Consider the following 19,749-nt stretch of genomic DNA (forward strand, 5'->3'; position numbering starts at 1 on the left):
GCATTTTCTGCATGTGGTGACAGGTTTGCTTCCTCATTCGTGCGTGTTTGTTCCCTGCACTTGATTTTATTCCTATCTTGTTGTTCTTTAACATAGAAGCTCCATACCTTCTTCCTGCTGTGAAGAAGAGCTGAGCAGACCCTCTGAATTGGCCCCTTGTGATGCCACTTTGTGCTCGGGTGATGCAGAGGAATCCACACTTGATTTGAAATCCTCCTCCCAAGGCTGCTATATTGCATTGATCCTGCTCTGTATGTACCCTTGCAAGGTATTATGTATGCCTGTTATATGCTTTACTGCCACAGCAGACTCTTGCAAAAAGCCGATTTACACTCCGCAGAGAAAATGTACCAAATGGCTGAACTTAAACCTTTCGCGGTAGAAATAAACTCTATTCGTTTTGCAAAAAAGGTAGCCGTGCACAGATCTATCATTACATAAGCTATTTCACATATTGAAGCTGGATGTTCTATACTAAAAGAACCATTTCCGAATGAAATAATGGAAACCATCATTTAAACACATGCTAGAATCACAGGAAAATTCCCTTAAATCAAATGTGGAGAGATCTGAACATTGTTAAAATACAAAAGTAACTCACATACACTGTCACAGCAGAGTGCCACTAAGGATAAAACTACTTCATTTTACAACACAGCTTGGGTCTTTGGGGGATGGAATTTTCTCCCAATTTTAAACATTCCAACAACTACTGGGTGGATTACCAAGAAGTTTTGTACTGACATTCATGGACAGGGGATGTTAATGATTTTGACTCCTCCCACAGAGACACCATAAGTTTGACATTTGTGGTTTTGAGCGACATGTTTGAAAAATGATTAGATGAATAACCATGAAATTCGCTACAGACATTAGTATACCTTCTGGAGGGACTGTAATGACTCTGGAGATGCTTTAATTCGACCCTAGTGAACTCATTTCAAATTTAGCATGACATTTCCATTAGCCTCTGCATTGCTTTGTTCTTTGTGTTAATTAGCAAATTGTGAGCATGCTAACATTAGCGCAATGCAGCCCAGTTCACACTTTAAGTCTAAGAGAGATTTTTGTTGCTTCTCAATTAGACTCCAGTAGATACGTGATGTAGATGACCCCATTCATCACTTTTGCAAGTTGAATATTAAGTAAATTTCCACCGTGTACATTCCCCTTTCTGACTACAGTATAATTCAATTAACAAAAACAATCGAGATTTATTACCAACAGGATCCACCTGAATAAATCTACTGTAATAACTGGACGCAATAATCGGAAATTCATGCAGCTCTAATTGATATAGAGGACAATGTCCCAAAATCACTCAGGGCTGTAATGAGTGTGTGCTAGACCTCGGCTGAGGCAGCTACGACTGCATGTCCCTGCAAATAATGGACTGCGCATCTTCAGTTTGACACACTTCCTAGAAAAGCCAGAGCAAAGCAGGTTTAGGCAGAACTTTTGTCAAATATATTGAAGGTATCACTAATCCTGTCGGTGTCAAATAAAACACCTTGCAGTGTCAATACACAGAGAGTGGCAGTTCACACAAGATGTGGATTTATCTGCTGTTGGCTTTGTGCCAAGAAAATAAGTTTAAGTGAACAATTGCTGCACTTACTACTGACCAGTCAATATGTCCTGTTCGCATTATAGGTTTGCTGAGAGTCAGAGAAACGAAACGAAACAAAAGCAACCAACACCTGAATTCCACATATCGGCTCCTTTTTGCACTAGTATCACACGGCCATATGCACATTTGTGTATTTGCATGCTTTTCCTCCTCCATATCTTTTCTGACTTTGTTTGGGGTTGGTTGCAGTGTGACAAAGTAGCGAAATGTTAATGCTTTTCTCTTATGTATTCCTCAAATTGAACAGTCATTTGTCCTCTCCGTTAGCTACAGCTAGAGATTAACACAGTGCTACACTATGTGTAAAGACTCCCAAGTAAAGTTTAGATTTTCAAATGTAAACAGTTATGTAATTGCCACATAGACAACCTCAGAGTTTTTTGTGCTCACCCCCTGGGGCAGTTTAACATGTTATGCTTGGTTGCTAATACATCCTTTCTTTAATTATACAATCAAGTAAAAGAGACCTCTGGGAGGTTTTTTTAAACTGTGTGCACTCTAACACTTAGTTCACTTCCTTCCTACATAAAAAATGTGCAAAGATGAAGCAGAAAACCTAAAAACTTGCAACTCCTATACTATATACAAGGATGGAGTACATATAAAATATGCGTGAATTCATCATTTATATACAGTCCATGAATGTAAGCCACAGAACGTACATGAATAGGCCAAACAGGTTGGGTCTTATAAAAATTTTTCCTGTTGCAGTTTCCTGCCAGTTCACCACATTGTTTAATGCAACCAACAAATTCACAGAGAATGCTTTGACTTGTAAGTTTGTCACAGAACATGAAACTTCTTTCAAACAAATAAAAAGTTGGAAAAGCATTATTTCTGTCCTCAACATAGAGGCTGATTTAAACCTACAGTATGAGCTCCAGCAGGTAATATTTAACAGAACAAGGAACAAGGTAATTTTTCTATTATTGATTCTGCACATTTAGATACACATTTTTAGCTACAGAAGGGCAACAGCTCTCCTTTACTGGTATGCACAACAGAGCTGTGCCATAAATCATAGGAAACCTTCAATATGGACACAAGAAGCAGAGTTCTGAATGTAAATCAAGCATACTCGCTTAATGCACGAAGCGTTTTCATGACTCAGTGATGTTTTATAAAGTGATAAAATGCAGACATAGAAATGTGCATTTCTTACTCTGTGATTACCTTGTTATAAGTAAATTTCTATATAAATAAAGCTCTGTTATTTATTCATTATTTTGTGAAGTAACTATAGCAAACCATTAATGATACAACCTGAAGTTACAGAATAATAATTGAATGATTGATGGAGCTTGAAAATCAATGTTAATACAGTGAGTAAATTTTACCCATTGGCGGTTTAAGGTATACAGCAATCCCCGAACAAATGAGTTCACATGACAATGACACAATGACAATAAATTATTTGCATTTTAATGCATTAGTAAAAGAATGAAAATAATTATGATCCATGCCAATCCAGTAAGTGTAGCCAGTGATTTAAGTAGGGGCAATTTAAAAATAAAGTCTGATGTGTATTCTCTGAGCAAGTCCTTGTTTGACTTTTTCCTCCAATTACATTTGTTTGAGTTAAATCAGGTCACTGTGTTTCATTCGTGACACATTAGAATAATTAGTAATAATATGAGTGAAATGTTTAGTATGATTGCAGACAAAGTCATGCTTCACTTTCTGAGTCCCTAATCAAAAACCTTTCGGGCCTGTTATTCGAGACTGAAAGGCATATTTAGTTCTTTCCGATCACTTACGTAATTATTTTTTATCTATATTCTTTTTTCATGGAAGTTCACAAAGTTAATGTGACTGAATCCCCATATAACTGTCATTGACATTCTCTATAATGAAAAGCCACTGTTACATAAAACTGATTACCTGCTGTGTAAAATTGCCAATTTTTATAGACTTCCCAAAGGCAATTAAACTGATAAAAACTGTTCTTAAATTTGAACTTTAATTTTTAAATCTTTTTACAATACAATTCACAATTAGCCACTAAGCTATACGTTCAATTTCACTTGTTTAATTTTTTTAACCTTCAAAATACACTCACGGCATTAGGTGCACTGTGCTAGTACCGGGTTAAACCTTCTTTTGCCTTGAGAACTGACTCAAATTTTTTGTGGCACAGATTCAACAAGGTGGCATCAAACAGTTGCTGCAGATTTGTCAGCTGCACAGCACCGATGTGAATATCACGTTCCAACACATCCCAAAGACGCTCTATTGGACTGAGACCGTGGTGACTGTGAAGACCATCTGAGTACATCGTCATGTTCAAGAAACCAATATGAGATGATTTGAGGTTTTCAATGTGGCAGTTATCCTGCTGGAAGCAGCCATCAGAAGATGGGTACACTGTGGTCATAAAGGGCTGGGCATGGTCAGCAATAACACTCAGGTAGGTTGTAGCATTTAAACGATGTTCAACTGCCACTAAAGGGCCCCAAGTGAGCCAAGAAAATATCCCCCACACTATTACACCACCAGCAGCAACTACCCGAATTGCTGATACAAGCCAGGATGGATCCATTCTTTCATGTTACTTATGGCCTATTCTGACACTTTTGTTTAAATGTTGCAGTAGAAATGGAGACTCATCAGACCAGGCAATGTTTTTCTAGTCTTCTAGATTTTGGTGTGCCCCGGTTTCCTGTTCTTACCTGTTTAGAGTGGTCTTTGTGCTACTGTATCCCATCTGTTGCTCTTGTGCAAACCTTGGTTGTAATGAGTGGTTATTTGAGTTACTGTTGCCTTTGTATCAGCTCAAACCAGTCTGGCCAATCTCCTTTGACCTTGGGCATTAACAGAGCGTTTTCACTCAGAGACTTTCCCCCTACTGGATATTTTAATTTTTTGACCATCCCTGGAGATGGTTGTGTGGGAAAATCTCAGTAGATCACGAGTTTCTGAAATACTCAGGCCAGCCAGTCTGGCACCAAGAACCATACCACATTCAAAGTCACTTATATCACTTTTCTTCTTAATTGTGATGCTAGGTTTGAAATTCTATGGGTCATCATGTCCACATGCCTAAATGCATTGGAGTGCTGCCATGATACTGGCTGATTAGATACGTGCAGCTGAACAGTCGTTCCTAATGATTTGGGGATGATTGTTGATATTTCCTGTTAATATTACAAAATAGACTGATGGAAATAATTGTAAGGTACAGGAAGCATTACATACTGTACATGTAGTAACTTTGCCACCAGCTACAGTCAGTTCATTACTGGTCATTGCGGTTGTGGCTGTACCATAAGTAATTAGCTCACAACCTATTTGATGAAAGAGGAAATTGCCCTTTTTTTTCCTGCCTCTAGTTAATTAGTAAAATTGATAAATTAGGTGCTGAACCAAATTGCAGTCCAAAAGCTATCACATTAGGAACAAATTAAGGCTGAGAAAGCAGGACATTGGGATGCATGGATTTTTTTTTTTTGTTCCATTTTATCAGAAAAAAAATATACATTTACAATCCCATCGTAAGAAATTTTTACACATGAATAAGCCACTCTCCCAAATGGATGCTGAATAAACACCAATTTATTCTGAAAACCACAGCAAAACAAATGTAACAACGAAGAAGAAAAAGCAAAAGGAAATTATGTAAACAAAGCAGCTGCCTTAGATTTATATTCTCATAGACGAATTTATGATCACATCCCAGGTTTGATGCATGATCTTAAAAAGACGGGGCACTGCAAGAGTTTGTATTTTTGATTTAGTCCTTTGCGCTGGTAGACTTGCTTGTGTAGACTTGCTTGTGTAGACTTTGCTAATTCTTTACTCCTGGTGTGATCTTTCATCTGAATGAATTACGGGGGGGGAATCACCTGCTAACTAACGGAATACATAACAAAGAGGTATAGTCAGAACGACATACCTTTAATTTGTTTGTTATATTGTGACTGATAATTCTCATATGCTGCTGGAGCCAGGCACAAAGATTAAAAATGTGTAGCTGTAAAAAATACGACACCATTAGTGAATGCGACTGAGGTAGTTCCCAACACTGCATTTCTATAATTTACTTCATGCACTAACACAGACTATAATCTTGGACAGCAGAGGCAACCTGCTCAATCCCATTATTGAACTTTAATATAGCTCCATCCATGCCAGTTGTCCATAATACTACACCCAAGCAAGCTTATTGTGCTGCCAGGTCCACTTATAACATCCCTGCCTCATGTGCAGCTCCTCCTCCTCCTTCTCACTCTCCTCTGCCTATGAGCCAATGCAAATTACAGTAACAGCTTGGACGTGAGTATAATCTCAAGTGGTGCGAGCTGGGCTCCATGGCAAGGCATGCAGGCAGATGGAAGCAGAGACTCTGCCAGGCCTCTTTAGGGGCTCCCACTCTCTCTCCAGCATGGTAGACAATGGAGGAGCTGTGGCTCGCAACCAGCTTCTCGTCTGCCACTATCACGCAGCCTCCTCCCATCCGCTGTATTTGGTAAATGATATGAAACGAAGGGGGACGCCTTGTTTAGACCAATGTGCAGATGGACAGCAAAACTGGCAACATTATATCACAAGCCACTTACGGTAGGTAAAACTCAAGGAAAGACGTTCACATTTATGATGACAGAGAGGGAAAGGAGAGCATTAGGGTTTGTATCTTTGTCTGTTTCTGCACAGGAAGTGGCAGAGATCTTTCCCTTGAGCTGTCGTAGGTATTTATAGATAGCACTTTAGATAAACAGCCTTATCCATTTGCATAAAAGATGTAACCAAAACAAAAAATTTAAAGAAAAGGCATTATTTTCCAATCAGCGCAGCATATTATATGTATCAAAGCAGTTGCAGTGAGAATACCACGACTTCCCAAAGTTTCCTGGTGTGTAAATAGACATCTGTATAATAATATTTATATCATATATATATATATATATACACACACACACGCACAAACACTCTAAAGCATAATTAACTTGAGCCTGGTTGAGATGTGTTTTGAGACCGAGTTCCCTCAAAGAAACCAATTTAACTTCAAAAAGGTTTTCCTAATACTTGAGCATGCCTCTGTCTGCATTACTGAACTTTTATCCACGGTTTCTAATTTCAGCATCTTCTGCCAAGAATGAACAGAAGAGTTTGTCTTGCTCCATTTCTCGTGATGCTCTGCTGATTTCCGCAACAGTGAAAGAAAAATCCTTCTTTTTTTCATGAAAGAGAACCATGAAGAGAGATATTGTCTGTAGTTACAGATACCTTTTTAGGTTAAGAGCCTGCCTGTTTGGATCCAGGCACTGCAAAAAGAGTTCCATCAAAGTGTAATGCACCTTTTATTTTGAATGAATGAGCTCCAGGGTTTACACTTGCATGACAACAGAGATCAGAGTTTCTCTTGTTTTGCTGCTCTGGGAGACAGGCTTGTTTATGCTCACAAACACTGATTGTGCTATTCTTGGCCATTAATGTAAATTGATTCTTCTACTCAGTTACGCTCCTTGTAATGAGCACGTTTATATGATAGGGTTGTACTTCCATGTCTCATTTAAAGATGCCTCTCGTTTTCTGATCACATAATAGCGCAAAGGAGGAAGCTTTAAGACAGACATATGTGCCTGCAGAAGCTCACAGAATGCCCTCTCTGCTGTATGCATGCATAACAATAAACAAAAGAACAAAAGAATCTGATGTATGAAGAAATCAATAGACTATGAATCAGCCGTGTGCCAAAATGAGGATGTTTAAGTGACTCAGTCTTCAGTGTGTTTGCCAACCCTGACTGCATCTGCACTAACAAAAAGAGAAAGCGAAGCACAGAGAAAACACCAAGACGCTGAGCACAACTCCCCTGGAGCGACGCGTCTATTTTATCTACCTTGTGCTCGCACGCATGCAGGTGTGTTTGATTTTTACTGTATTTTCTCTATTATTTTTTAAAAGAACAACAACAAAAAAAGCTTCAGCTGCACCACCTCAAATTTCCCTTATAATTTCAAGATGTGCTTGACACAGGGTGTATGGCTTAATTTGTGCAAATGATTACAGATGCAGTAACAAGAATCAGGTGCAGAGGAGGATATCTCAGCATGGTAATATGTGCTGTAAACATTCAGAATACCCTGAGCTGCTACTTGACACTGCCTGTCACTGCTTTGAATGCTCGATATTCCAGGAAACACTCACTGCAAGCCTCACATTACCTTGAAAAGAGAAACAGACCACCAGACACAAGACAGGGAAGATGTGCACTGGAATTTTGAATATGGGAAGGCAACAACTTGACCTACTCCTCACTCTTCCCTCGATCCCCGATTAGAGAAAAAAAAAAAAAAAAAAAAAAAGAATATATATTATTCACTACCTACTTTCAGAACACTCAGTTTGTAGTGCCATAATTTTGTGCAAGCAGAGATGAGCTGGTGGGGAATCCTGTTGTTCCGCCTCTTAATGGCCTCAAACTTGACAACCGGGATTAAACTGCACTCAAAAGAGCAGCTGGGAGAAGATGTCAAAAGAAAACATACGGGCCAAATTACTGTACTTTTACAACACAAATTGCTTTTATTTGACAGGAAAGGAGTGAATTCAAATCTCTCAAAAAGGATTAATTAAACTATGGGAATTATTTTCTTTTTTTGGGACACAAAACAGAACAGGATGTCTGGCGGTGCACAAAATATGCAGAGTTATGCAGGGTGTCTGCTGTAGATGCTGCTTGTTAGGAGTACAACGCAGGGTGGGGGGTGGGGGCACTGAAGGGAACAGCACTTATGTTCAATTCTGTAACACAAGCTGGCTAATTGGCATTGCCATGCCATTCCCTTTGAACCCACAGAGGACAAGTGGGAGCCATTATATTTCTTTGTTCTCAGCACTGTGCGATACCCCCTGACCACTGAAACCACAGGAGTTCTGACCACAGAGGGTCAAAGGCAGGCAATATCATTCCACCTCCCACTCCTCACCTTAATGAATTCCGCCAGGATCATAAACCAGACTTCCACCTAAAACTAGGCCCTCAGCAGAGTTCACTTACCGGCAGCAAGCCGGATCAGATATCATATGCCTTGATGTAGTGCTATGACATTTTCAGGATGAACACCTACTTGAGTCTACCAAACAGTTGCTAAGGGGATACTGGTACCTTCTGCACTTCAGATGCACACGATTATTCTCAAATGACTGCCCTCTGAACATGGAGCACACACCATTAACTCTATCCTCTTGTGTGTTGGGTTTTAATTAATAGTTTCATGCTATATAATGTACAGCCGTAACACGAAACTGTGTTCATGTCCTGCTGCAGCATTTTGAAGAGTTAGTTAGAGCTGCAGTCAATTACACTACGACTCCAGACAGAGCCTTCTTTTGTACTACACATGGGTCACATTATTTGAAATATTGGGCAGAGTTATATAAAGACCACAGAAACTGCCAGGTTGGTGGGGTTTGCTTTTAAGTCTCGAGAGAATAATGATAATCGGCACAGCCCCACCCCATTCCAATTTCCATTTTTATTTTCTTTCTAAACTAAATTTATACTATCATGTTTCCTTTCTGGCTAGACATATAGAATGTTTCTATCATATTCAGCACTGGTTGTTTCAGTGTATAGCTAAAGCTAAAAATGGTACTTTGGCCATTAACCTCTTAAAACCTGTCAAATACCAAGTTTCTATTCAAGCTTTTATTTGCAGTTTTCTAACTGCCATTAGCATGGAAAGACTGAATGACTTCTTAACTCTTAAAACTTTGCACTTCTTAGTATTCCAAGTCCAGACTTGTGAACAGTTAAAACACCCACTGTGCTTATCAGTTACATGTGGCAGTTTAGCATTCAGACTCTGCGCTAACATGTACATTATATCCATTAATGTCAAATGTAGATCAATGCAAGCTCCACAGACTGTCCATAAACCTCCTACTGTGTGAAAAGGTTACTCACCAATTAGTAACTTTAACACTCATCCTACTGTGCAGACCCCAAAGGTATACTTTTTTCATAGTAGTTTTATGCTACCATTTCAGGTTATGTGACTTTTGTGACTTCTGTGACTTTTTTCAATACATTTTTGCCATGAGCCCTGAATTAAAGTATCATATAATATCAAGAGGAATAGTGGTGCTCTGTCAGTCAATTTAAAGAAGAATGACTCCATTGCTGCATTCATCATCTGGATGATAACTCGCCAAAGTGGAAGTTATTAGAACATTGGTAGAACAGATCAGGGCCGTGCCCTGGTGATGCCACACATGAAAAAGGAGAGCTGATTCTGCTAGATTGTGAACCCCTTAATCCAAGCAGAAATGACCCTCCTGGGAGTGAGGGGAGCTCCACCCGCTGATGCAACTGTTTAATGCTTGAAAATGGTGAAATGGTGTTACCTTTGCTCATGAACCACAGACAGGAAGGGCACAACTGTTTGTTGCTCCTGTCATAAGCCAGCATGCCCTGAGAATAGCATGAGGGAAATTGTGTGCTAGAACTGCCTTTAGTGTGTGTTTAGCTTTAATTGGTTTTAGTTGTTTCCTGTCCCTATACAACCACATTGAGAGCTTGGTTTGCACTGCCAATAATAATCTTCGCCAGGGCTGCCCTTAGTCATGATACTTTTCAGAACATTTATGGACAAATTTTCTAGCTACAGCAAATGGGTGGAGAGGATCTGGTAAGGTGGTCCCTGATTTCTGTGGATTTTATTATTAACTCTTCACTTATCCAGGTATAAATCTAATTGCGATTCAAATCTCATTTCCAAGAGAGATCTGGCATCAGTGCGTCAGATGATGAGGTTTTCTTAGCTTCATCAGGTGGTGATCTCCAGCTTGCACTGAGTGTGAAGCATCTGGGATGAGTCTGGTCAGAATCTGGGTCGGAGATGAGTTGCTTCCCCAAGTGGAGGACTTTAAGTGTCTCGGGATCTTGTTTACGTGTAAGGAAAGTAGAGTAGAGTAGAGTGGGAGAATGACAGACAGATTGGTGCCTCATCTGTAGTGATTTAGAAGCTGTTCTGATCTGATGTGGTGAAGAGAGGGCAGGGCATGAAAGCGAAGCTGTCGATTTACAAGTCGATCAGTGCTTCAGTCCTCATTTTTGGTCACGAGCTGAGCTGTGGGCAGTGGCCAAAAGATCGTGGATACCAGCAGCGGAAATGAGTTTCCTCCAACGCGTGTCTGGGCTCAGCCTTAGAGATAGGGTGTGGAGCTCAGTTATTCAGGAGGAGCTCAGATTAGAGCCACTATTGTTCTTCTTCAATAGGAGCCAGCTGAGGTGTTACGGCCATGTGACCAGGATGCCTCCTGGGTGAGGTGTTTTGGACTTGTAAGAGAGGTCCCTGAGCAGACCCAGGACACACTGGAGGGATTACATCCCAGGGCTGCCTGGCGTTTTTTGTATTTATTTCGATATTTTGCATCGGGGTCAAAATGACTCCAATTGGCTTCATCAGAAAAATACATTAAGAGCTGAGACTACAATCAAAGTTTGGTAAATAGGCTTTCAGATAATAATGTGGCTTGTAGTTAGATAAAAACTGTAAGTCGTATTAAAGAAAAGCATACATTTCGATTACAAATACACAAAATATTGTTAATTTTACAAAAATAATGCTAGACATTTTTAGATGACATTACATAAATAATAAAACAAATAATAAAACAAATAATTTTCTATTATTATTATTTATTATTATAGCAGCTATATTTATATGCATGTTGAATATGCTGGATAAGAGCTTCTTGACTAAGCAATATTTATCCAGCAATCTTTTTACTTTCTCTCACACATTTCTGCACTGATGGCAACCCTGTAGACATTGGACTTGCTGTGTAAAGTGTAAAACCTACGTATATCTATTTCTTTATCATCATTACCTTTTTATCGTCATTCTCAAGTCCTCCAGCAAACCGACTGTACCGGCCGTTTGTTAGTGTCATCTACTAGGGCTGCACGATTTTGCATAAAATGAGAATCACGATTTTTTTTGCTTAGAATTGAGATCACAATTCTCTCACGATTTTCTTTTCCAATATAAATATTTATTGCACTTATTAACTGCACATCAACTTCGTAACAGTTGAGACTGAACATAAAAACAATAAATGTCTCACATTTTGTCATTGCTGCAAAATGTTGTACTGCTTGTAATTCTCCGTCTCCACCGTTGCTCGACACTGCGTGTATAGAGCAGGTAGTGCAACATTTTTAAAATAGTTGCGGGACACCGGATCAAAATGCGGCACAATCGTCATCTTTTTTTTTCTTTCTTTCTTTTTTTTTTTTTTTTTTTTTAAATCGTTGTCATTTCGAAATGAGATCGCACATAAGTATGAATCGAGATCGCGATTTTCTAACGATTAATTGTGCAGCCCTATCATCTACGTTAACAGGAGTCATGTTATTTAAAAAATGACCAGTCTGACGATTTTCTGGGAGAAGACAATTTTGTGTCGTTGCCCAAGTACACTGGAAATAGACAAATAAGATAAAGCCAAAAAAGAAGATTCAGAGTCAACAGACTCTATGCATACGGTTGTTGCCTAACTGTGTAAATCAAATGCTGCCAAACAGTAGGAGACAAGAGGAGAATAAATATTAATATTTTACTCAGTTATCCTCTGGCCCTGTAGTGCCACTGAATCTTCTGACATAGCACTCCCTTTAAATCTGCTGATGTATTACTGCTAACAACATTTTCAGCATAGTTAAAGCTGCTCCCACTAAGCAGGGAGCTGCTTAGAGTCAATATGCAGTGACTTGAAAAACATGGCAAACTCACCAGATATCAAGCCCTGGTCTCCATTACAGGTTCCACATCAGCATCCTGATCAGCTAACAGTCAAAGACTCAGGGCCGAGGCAGGCGACTCCCACGGGAAAACACCGCTGGGGAATAAGGAACATGCTTTAGCATTTTGTTAGAATTAGGACATAATGCAGCTGTAGAAAGCTTTAGTAAAAAGCCTGCCAGAGAAGTGGTTGTTTTAACACATTTTGGGATGTTTATCATGTACTTCTAGACAATATTCCAGTGAAGGAGGCAACGTTTCTCAACACACTAGAGAGGCAGTCATACATTCATAATCTCATTGACTGAGCTTGCTCCTTTTTCCACTTGGCAGCTTTGGGTGCGATATGAACGCTGATCTGATTATGAAACAACAGGAAAGAAACATAAGCAGCAGAAAAAGGCACCAGAAAAACAGAGTTGGAGATACCATGACTATGAATGTGTGTCCTGTCATTAATATTTCACTGCATCATTGTAGCTCAAGGAGAACAAAGTGTAAAGGGGAGCATAATGAAAAATTTATCCTATTTTGACACAACTTGGAATTTATCTGTACTAAACACAGACTGGGTTCAGGATGAAAAAAATAAGGTGATAAATGCCTCCAAAAAAATTACTGGATGCTTAAACGCAAGGTTATTGCTGCACTCTGCAATATCTGATGAAGACGCATGGGGGTTTGTAACTCACTTAAGAGGCTATTTTTACCCAAACATTCACTTTTTTTTCCACACTGGAGAGAGATGAATACCAAGGTCACAGGCCTTCAGTTTCTCACTTGTCCCAAAAATTTAAAACAAGCTATGTGACATGTCACAGCTCTGCTTGCAGTACAGCGGCACGCAATCCAAGAGAGATTACCGTATCGCTCGCATTTGTCTGCAGCGAGCCTTCATGCATGAAAATACAGAACTCTCCACTCAGGTTTTTCTTCCAGCTTTACTGTACATCAATTTGTATTCAGGGGAGGACTTTAGACTTGTCACCTTCAGCTATTCATCCAGCCAATTAAGTATTTATGACGCAAGCTTTTGCTTTTTGATACGTCATTTCAATCCTCTTCCAGCTCCAGTTCAAATAAGGCTGGATGTGTACTGTCATGTCAGAGTTCAAGAAATGAAGAAAAGAAATAAAGTAAGAGCGTAGGTGTCACACATTTCATGGGCTGTCATTCCAAGCATATTCTGTGCAGGGCGGTAACACGGGCCACTCCTCCCCCTCTTCACAGCCAGTGTGTCAGAGAGTAATATCACTGCAGTGACAGCGAGAAACCAATGGGACTCGTAAATTTGCTTTAAAAAATGTCTTTCATCAATGACTTTTCAATTTTATCCTCACTTTCAAGTATACCATCGCCTGGCTCAAAATGAGAAGTCTAGTGTTGGAACACCCCAGCCTCACATTGTCTCCAACATGGCTCTTCTTCACTGTATCAAACACTCCACTCCACTGATCCATTTTCCTTTCACAGCTGCAACACTTTACCTCTCTGTTCCACTTTCTTTTTGGCCCCAGGCCTTTATTTGGTCCAATGGGCATTCACAGTCAAGTCATTATCCATCACTGTGATTCCTTCCTATCCATGCAAGACAAAGACAGTTGTTAGGGAGACCGTTGTCCTCCTGTATTGCCAGGTTTACTACTTACAATACTCAAAATGGCAACAGGGGTGACTTAGACTTCCCTTTTTACCTCTTTGTAGTTATACTGTGCCGCTCACTCACTCACACAGCGATGACCCAATGTGAGTGGCATCAAAAACAAACTAACCCCCCCCCCCAAAAAAAGGACATACAGATACAAGAATGATTGAAAAACCAACATTTAACCGCAAAAAATTGTTTAAAAAGAGCAGGCCTAATATGTACTGACGTGGAAGCATTAGTAAATATCAATAAGCTTGCTAAGAAAATCTCAAAGGCAGGGCAGTAATATTTTATCAGACTATAAGCATGCATTATTTGGACCAAGATTTCAACTAAATAACAATTTTGCTTGGAGATTTCCCTGGAAAATTCTACTTACAGCATTGAGGAAAAGCAGATCAAAACCCATATTTTTAAAGTGTTTTAAGATTGAAATATAACAGAACTGTCATTTCATACTCTTTTCATTATATATTTACAAGACAATGCCAGAATTATCTCTCTACTGGCTTAGGGATAATGCTTTTCTTCCCTCCTTTCCCAGACATCTGCTCTGCAAAAGCAACAAAAAGAAATCTCTGCAAAAAGCTGCAGGCATCTCCTTCCCTCAGATCCTGCTGACCATCCAGGGAGACAAAAACAAGCCTTATAGCTTCAATCAATTATACATTTGAGTGAATGCATTCATACTGAAGCTATTCACCTTTCCTTGCGCTCCATTCCGTGGATGTAAACCGAAGTGATGGCAATTTCAGAGCTTGCTGGCAGGTAAGCAAGGACCCACAGCAATTAATAGACCACAGCAGTATGGGGAATTAATTCCACCATAGCCTTGCAAGGAGTTTGTGTGTGTGTGTGTGTGTGTGTATTTAGTACGAGCTTTAATTATTTCTAAATTGCCTGACTGGAGTAAAGATGTTGGTTCGAATTTAATTTTTCACCTCCTTTCACTAACTGCAGGAATCACAGCGCCCAAGAAAAAGACAAGCAGTACAGCAGCTGTAGCTTTAACATGCTTATTAAAGGACACTCTCAATGTCATCATGACTCAGCAGTGGGCTGACAAAACCACTCGTGCAGGAAACAACGATACTGTTTGGAGGTGTAGTGTAGCCCGACTGCTGTCATAACTGTGAGGTCAAACTTATCCTCAGCAGATCCATGAAACTCAATCCCATTAGGCCATTTTCATTTTCCCCTGACTTTACAGTCATTTACTCCTCCTCATGTCAGCATTTTGATTAATGACGTGATTTACACACAGGATCGTGTACACTATATGGCAAGGTATCAATCACAGAGCTATATGTATTCATGGATTTTCAACAGCTGTTTTGCTGCAGTCAAAGCCTAATTACATCTAACTAATGGGTGTGCATGAACAACAATGCCCTGAAACTGAACATATTGAACATGTGTCACTATGTGTAGACTTAATGTGTTTAAATACATCAGATATATTCTGTTTATTCACTAGGTGCAAAATACCCAGAGTCATCTAGGGAAGAAACCACAAAAGCAAGGTGATTATTAAGGATGAACACCTGTTTTTATCTGAGTCATATCCACTAATCTAAAACACCATCAGACTTTAATGAATTTTACCGTCCCACTTGCCTGACTCAAACTGAGCGGAGCTCTTTACTTGAAATAAGACAAAATAGTTGCCAGGAAAATTGCTTTAAGGAGCAGTTTGACTGAATAATTAGCTTTTCATTAGCTTCTACAAACCTTTGCCATAGGAGGTCAAGAAAAGATGAAGGTGTGTGTGTGCATTTCACAGCCAATCAATACCCCTGAACCTGAATAATGTTGGAGGGCAAGGTTACCAAGGAAGGTCAGCGGCTAAAAGTGCAGGTGGTGATCACAAAAAATGCTTTCTCAGTGATAATTAAGGCTGGTTGTGTTATGGTTAGACTCCATCAGACAAGGCTCATGGATCACATTGTGAGGTCATCTGTAATGCAATAGCTGAAAATGGACAAACTTTTCAATGATGGGACGAAAGACTTTATCCCATCATGTGCACTGGTAAAAGTTCTATATTTATATGTATAATATATAAATGCCATCATTTACAGCTCTGCATATATACACATATAGCACCTTTAACCTTAACTTTGTTATATAAAATGCTTTACAAGATTACAGCACTGCCATGCAAGGTGCTTACCTGCCATCAGGGGCAACATGGAGTTCAATATCTTTCTCAAGGACACAACCCTGCAATTAGCAGACAACCTGCTCCAGTGCCTAAGCAACAGACCCACATAGATTACAGGTCAGAACAAACTGTATGAGTCAATTTATATTACTATCTAACCTCAAATATAAAGGCTTAGATAATAAAATGCAGCTGGGGTTGTGGGCTATGTATAAAGGATACATGTGACATGACCCATTGGACTTGCATTTTGAATGTCAGCATTAGTGTTTTGGCACTTTAATGTCCAATCTTTGTAGCTAGAACTGACTGTATTTGGAGGAGAGTTTGGACTGCTACTTTATCAGAAAATGCTAGCAAGATGCATCTATAAATTGTAAGGGTGCCAAACAGAAACACACTTACCATGCAACTGGTGTTAAAAACAGACCAATAAAGCAGTATTTCATTCGCCAAAACTGGTGAATTAACTTCTAGAATGGTTATACCACAGAGCAAGACATAACATTTTTCAAACAATTCTATTAAAATGCTCCCAAATACTTGGCAAGTCACAAAAAAGCACTAAAAGGTGTGTGTCTGTGTGCGCAACATATTTTTTTCCACCACGAATATGTGAAAGCAATTGTGCAATGTTATTTTATTTTATTATCTTTTCAGTTCAATTTTCTCATTCCTATTTCTTTTTATGAACGTTCATGTAAAACAATAACAAAATGTTCTAAAATATACCAACTCCAGAAAAACAAAAGAGAAGTCAAGTTCAGTGACTATGGGGTGAAATGAGGACTAGCAGACGCCAATCAGCTACAGCTGCCTGTGTCCGAACACCTGCCAATCCAAGGGACCACGCCCCTAACTCCAGCATCCAGACGGATTAGTTGTGAAAAAAAGAACAGTTGTGATGAAGGTGGAAACAGTATAAAAAAGCCAAACACCAAAATGTTTTTTCATTTTTTGTTTTTATCAATGTATAAACATCCTATTTAATGCTGTATAACTGAACATTTTAACACGGGCACACAGCCTCAACTGCCTACTAGAAACAACTCAAGTTTATTCCACCTGGTCTAATTTTTCCAAACCTGGAAATTGCCACTTGGCAGTGCGTAATGACAATTTTTGTCATTAATTAATTGCTTGAGTAATGTCTGTCAGGAAACTGCTCACATTTTGTGTCTAAGATCACACCTTCTAATTGCTCATTTGGCCATGAACACAGCTGAAAACTGGAACATAATTCATTTTCAAAGATATAACAAATAGTGACAATTAACACGGAACTTAACATTAAATAATTAAATATTTTCTATAGTCAAATCAGATTAATGTGTATTATCTATTATCAGATATCTAGTAACTGTTTCCCTTTAAGTTTAATCTTTTAATTCAAGGATTCAAGGGAAAGACATAATAAAAAGGTAGAGTACAAATAGACGTGCATAATGTATCGCCAAGTGCCGCACCTGTAAGAAAAACGAACATACAACACCTGGAACCCAAACATCAGAAAATGCACGGGTTCATAAATCAACAATCTTCTTGTGGCGTGTGTTTGTATGCGAGTGTGAGTGAGAGAAAGAGAGGAGTGTTGAGTGTGTGCGTGTGTGTCTTTGTCACGAAATGTACTTGAAAATGAGGATGGGAAGTCGTAATAATGCCCCCCAGGAGCCAGAGGCAGACAGAGATGGGTTCAGGAAAACCAGGCCGTCCACAGCCCCCAAGAGTACTGAAGACCGAAGGCCACGCATCACAGTGATGTCTGTACACCCAACCCAGCAGGAGTACAAGGGAGGAAGGCCTTAGATGACCAGGGGCGATGTGCAGCTGACCCCGCTAGAGGCCGGCCACTCAAGAACCGCTGGTACCCAATAGAACCCCCCCGACACAGAAGAGGTCCAGGCCACCCAGACCACCAAGGGAGTGGGTCAATGAACATTTTAGCTTTTATGGATATCTCCCAGCCTTCTTTATTGTATTGAGCAGAGTCTGTTATTACAAATTCATCATCCTAATACCTAAACAACAAAATACATTGACTGACTACCAAAAAAAAACAAGATGAATGAGTGTTTGCAGAAATAACACGAGTGGTTCATTTTGCAATATCATAATGTGTCACTCACAGTGAGGCAATAAAAAGACTTACAAATATAAAGACTGTGTGGAGAAACTGGGTTTGCAGTAGTTACAGTATTTATTTTGATATTTATTTATGGTTTCTGTTTCTATGTGTTTTTAAATGTGTTTTTTTCATGGACATATGCTAAAAAGTTTGTTCAACATACCCAGGTTGTGTTTCTCTTATCCTGATTCACTTCCTCTAACACTGTCCATCAGAATAAACGGTCACACGAAGCTGGTTATCAACTAGCTAAGCGTCCCCGGGGTTTCCCCTGCACTAGAGATGACTGTTAATCGTTAGCTGGTGATTAAGTAAAATAAACATTTTAATTCCAGGTAATTATTTTATCACTGATTCTGCTCTCGGTGATAAAATGTGATGCAATAGGTCTATTTCTAAGGGGACAGCTGCACATTAGAGCTTTGAAACTTTAACCTGGATACATTTAAACATTAAAGCTTTCTGTCCCACAGCCAAAAAAGAAAATTACTGAAAATCACCTCAGTTTGACACAGAACAAAGTGAAATTCAATTGATTGATTGAAAAGGTATCCTTGGTATGTGTTCTGTGTTCTAGTAGCTCAATACCACCAGAGTAAAAGAGTCTTTGTAGCAGATTAGAATGACCTACAAGAACATTTTATACCTTTTCTAAAGATTAAATGTAAAAACTGAATTCAATCTTAGTCGATACACAAACTCTATATCTGGACAGCAAGTCCAGTGCAAGGATCAAATATTAATGCAAATAGAACAATAAAATTGTATAACTGTTTGCTGCCAACAGAAAAAAAGTAGAAATAGAAAAAAAAGGAATATGTCAAAAAATAAGAAAGCTGTGTCTAAAAATCTATATTATTTATTACTGATGCTCATTGGGGAAGCAAAGACATTAGATGCTATTAAAAAAAACTTTACACCCTCTTATTATTTGCACATTGATGTCTGGGGGAACAACTCTATTTTCTGGGAAACTGATTGGTCAGTAGGCGGGTATTTCATAGCTGTTGATCTGTAATCTAGATCTTAACCTGCTCCTAAACAGGTTAGGTTCACAGCATAACATACCATGACAACATACAGGAAGAAGTGAACCACCTTCGTTATACAGAAAACTAGGGCTAACCCTGAAATTACCTGGATACGCCACAATCCTGCTTTTTAGTATAGGCCTGTGATCTGATTGACTTTCTTCTAGGTCTCCCTTAGATCTTATCTCCCGTTTTATTTTGAAGGTTTACGTCTTATGTGGCGTCTCTTTTTTCACTTTACTCCTTTATTACTTTTCTTCCTGTGACTATTGTCTTGATTGAGTTTGCCTGTGTCCCATTGGCCTTTGTAACCAGCGTATGGCCCTCAGATCTACTAGTTACGGTTTAGTGGATGAGTGTTTAGGTTTGACGCATAGGAGCTAAAATGTCTGAGACTACA

The 19,749-nt window shown here is 39.2% G+C and overlaps 1 protein-coding gene across 4 annotated transcripts in view; it reads right to left on the minus strand.

The window, feature by feature from the left end:
• The window catches only part of lrfn1 (leucine rich repeat and fibronectin type III domain containing 1), a 132,781-nt gene that overhangs the window by 18,454 nt on the left and 94,578 nt on the right, over positions 1-19,749 (minus strand). For 3 of the 4 annotated variants that reach the window (XM_040008682.1, XM_040008684.1, XM_040008683.1), the window contains exon 4: positions 12,373-12,478. The gene's annotated coding sequence lies outside the window, so the exon portion shown is untranslated. Of the gene's footprint in view, positions 1-4,949; positions 6,087-12,372; positions 12,479-19,749 lie in introns of those variants that run through there. The other variant, XR_005692706.1, reaches the window with a different exon arrangement.

Source organism: Simochromis diagramma, unplaced genomic scaffold, assembly GCF_900408965.1.
Source record: "Simochromis diagramma unplaced genomic scaffold, fSimDia1.1 OVJJ01000344.1, whole genome shotgun sequence".
Lineage (NCBI taxonomy): Eukaryota > Metazoa > Chordata > Actinopteri > Cichliformes > Cichlidae > Simochromis > Simochromis diagramma.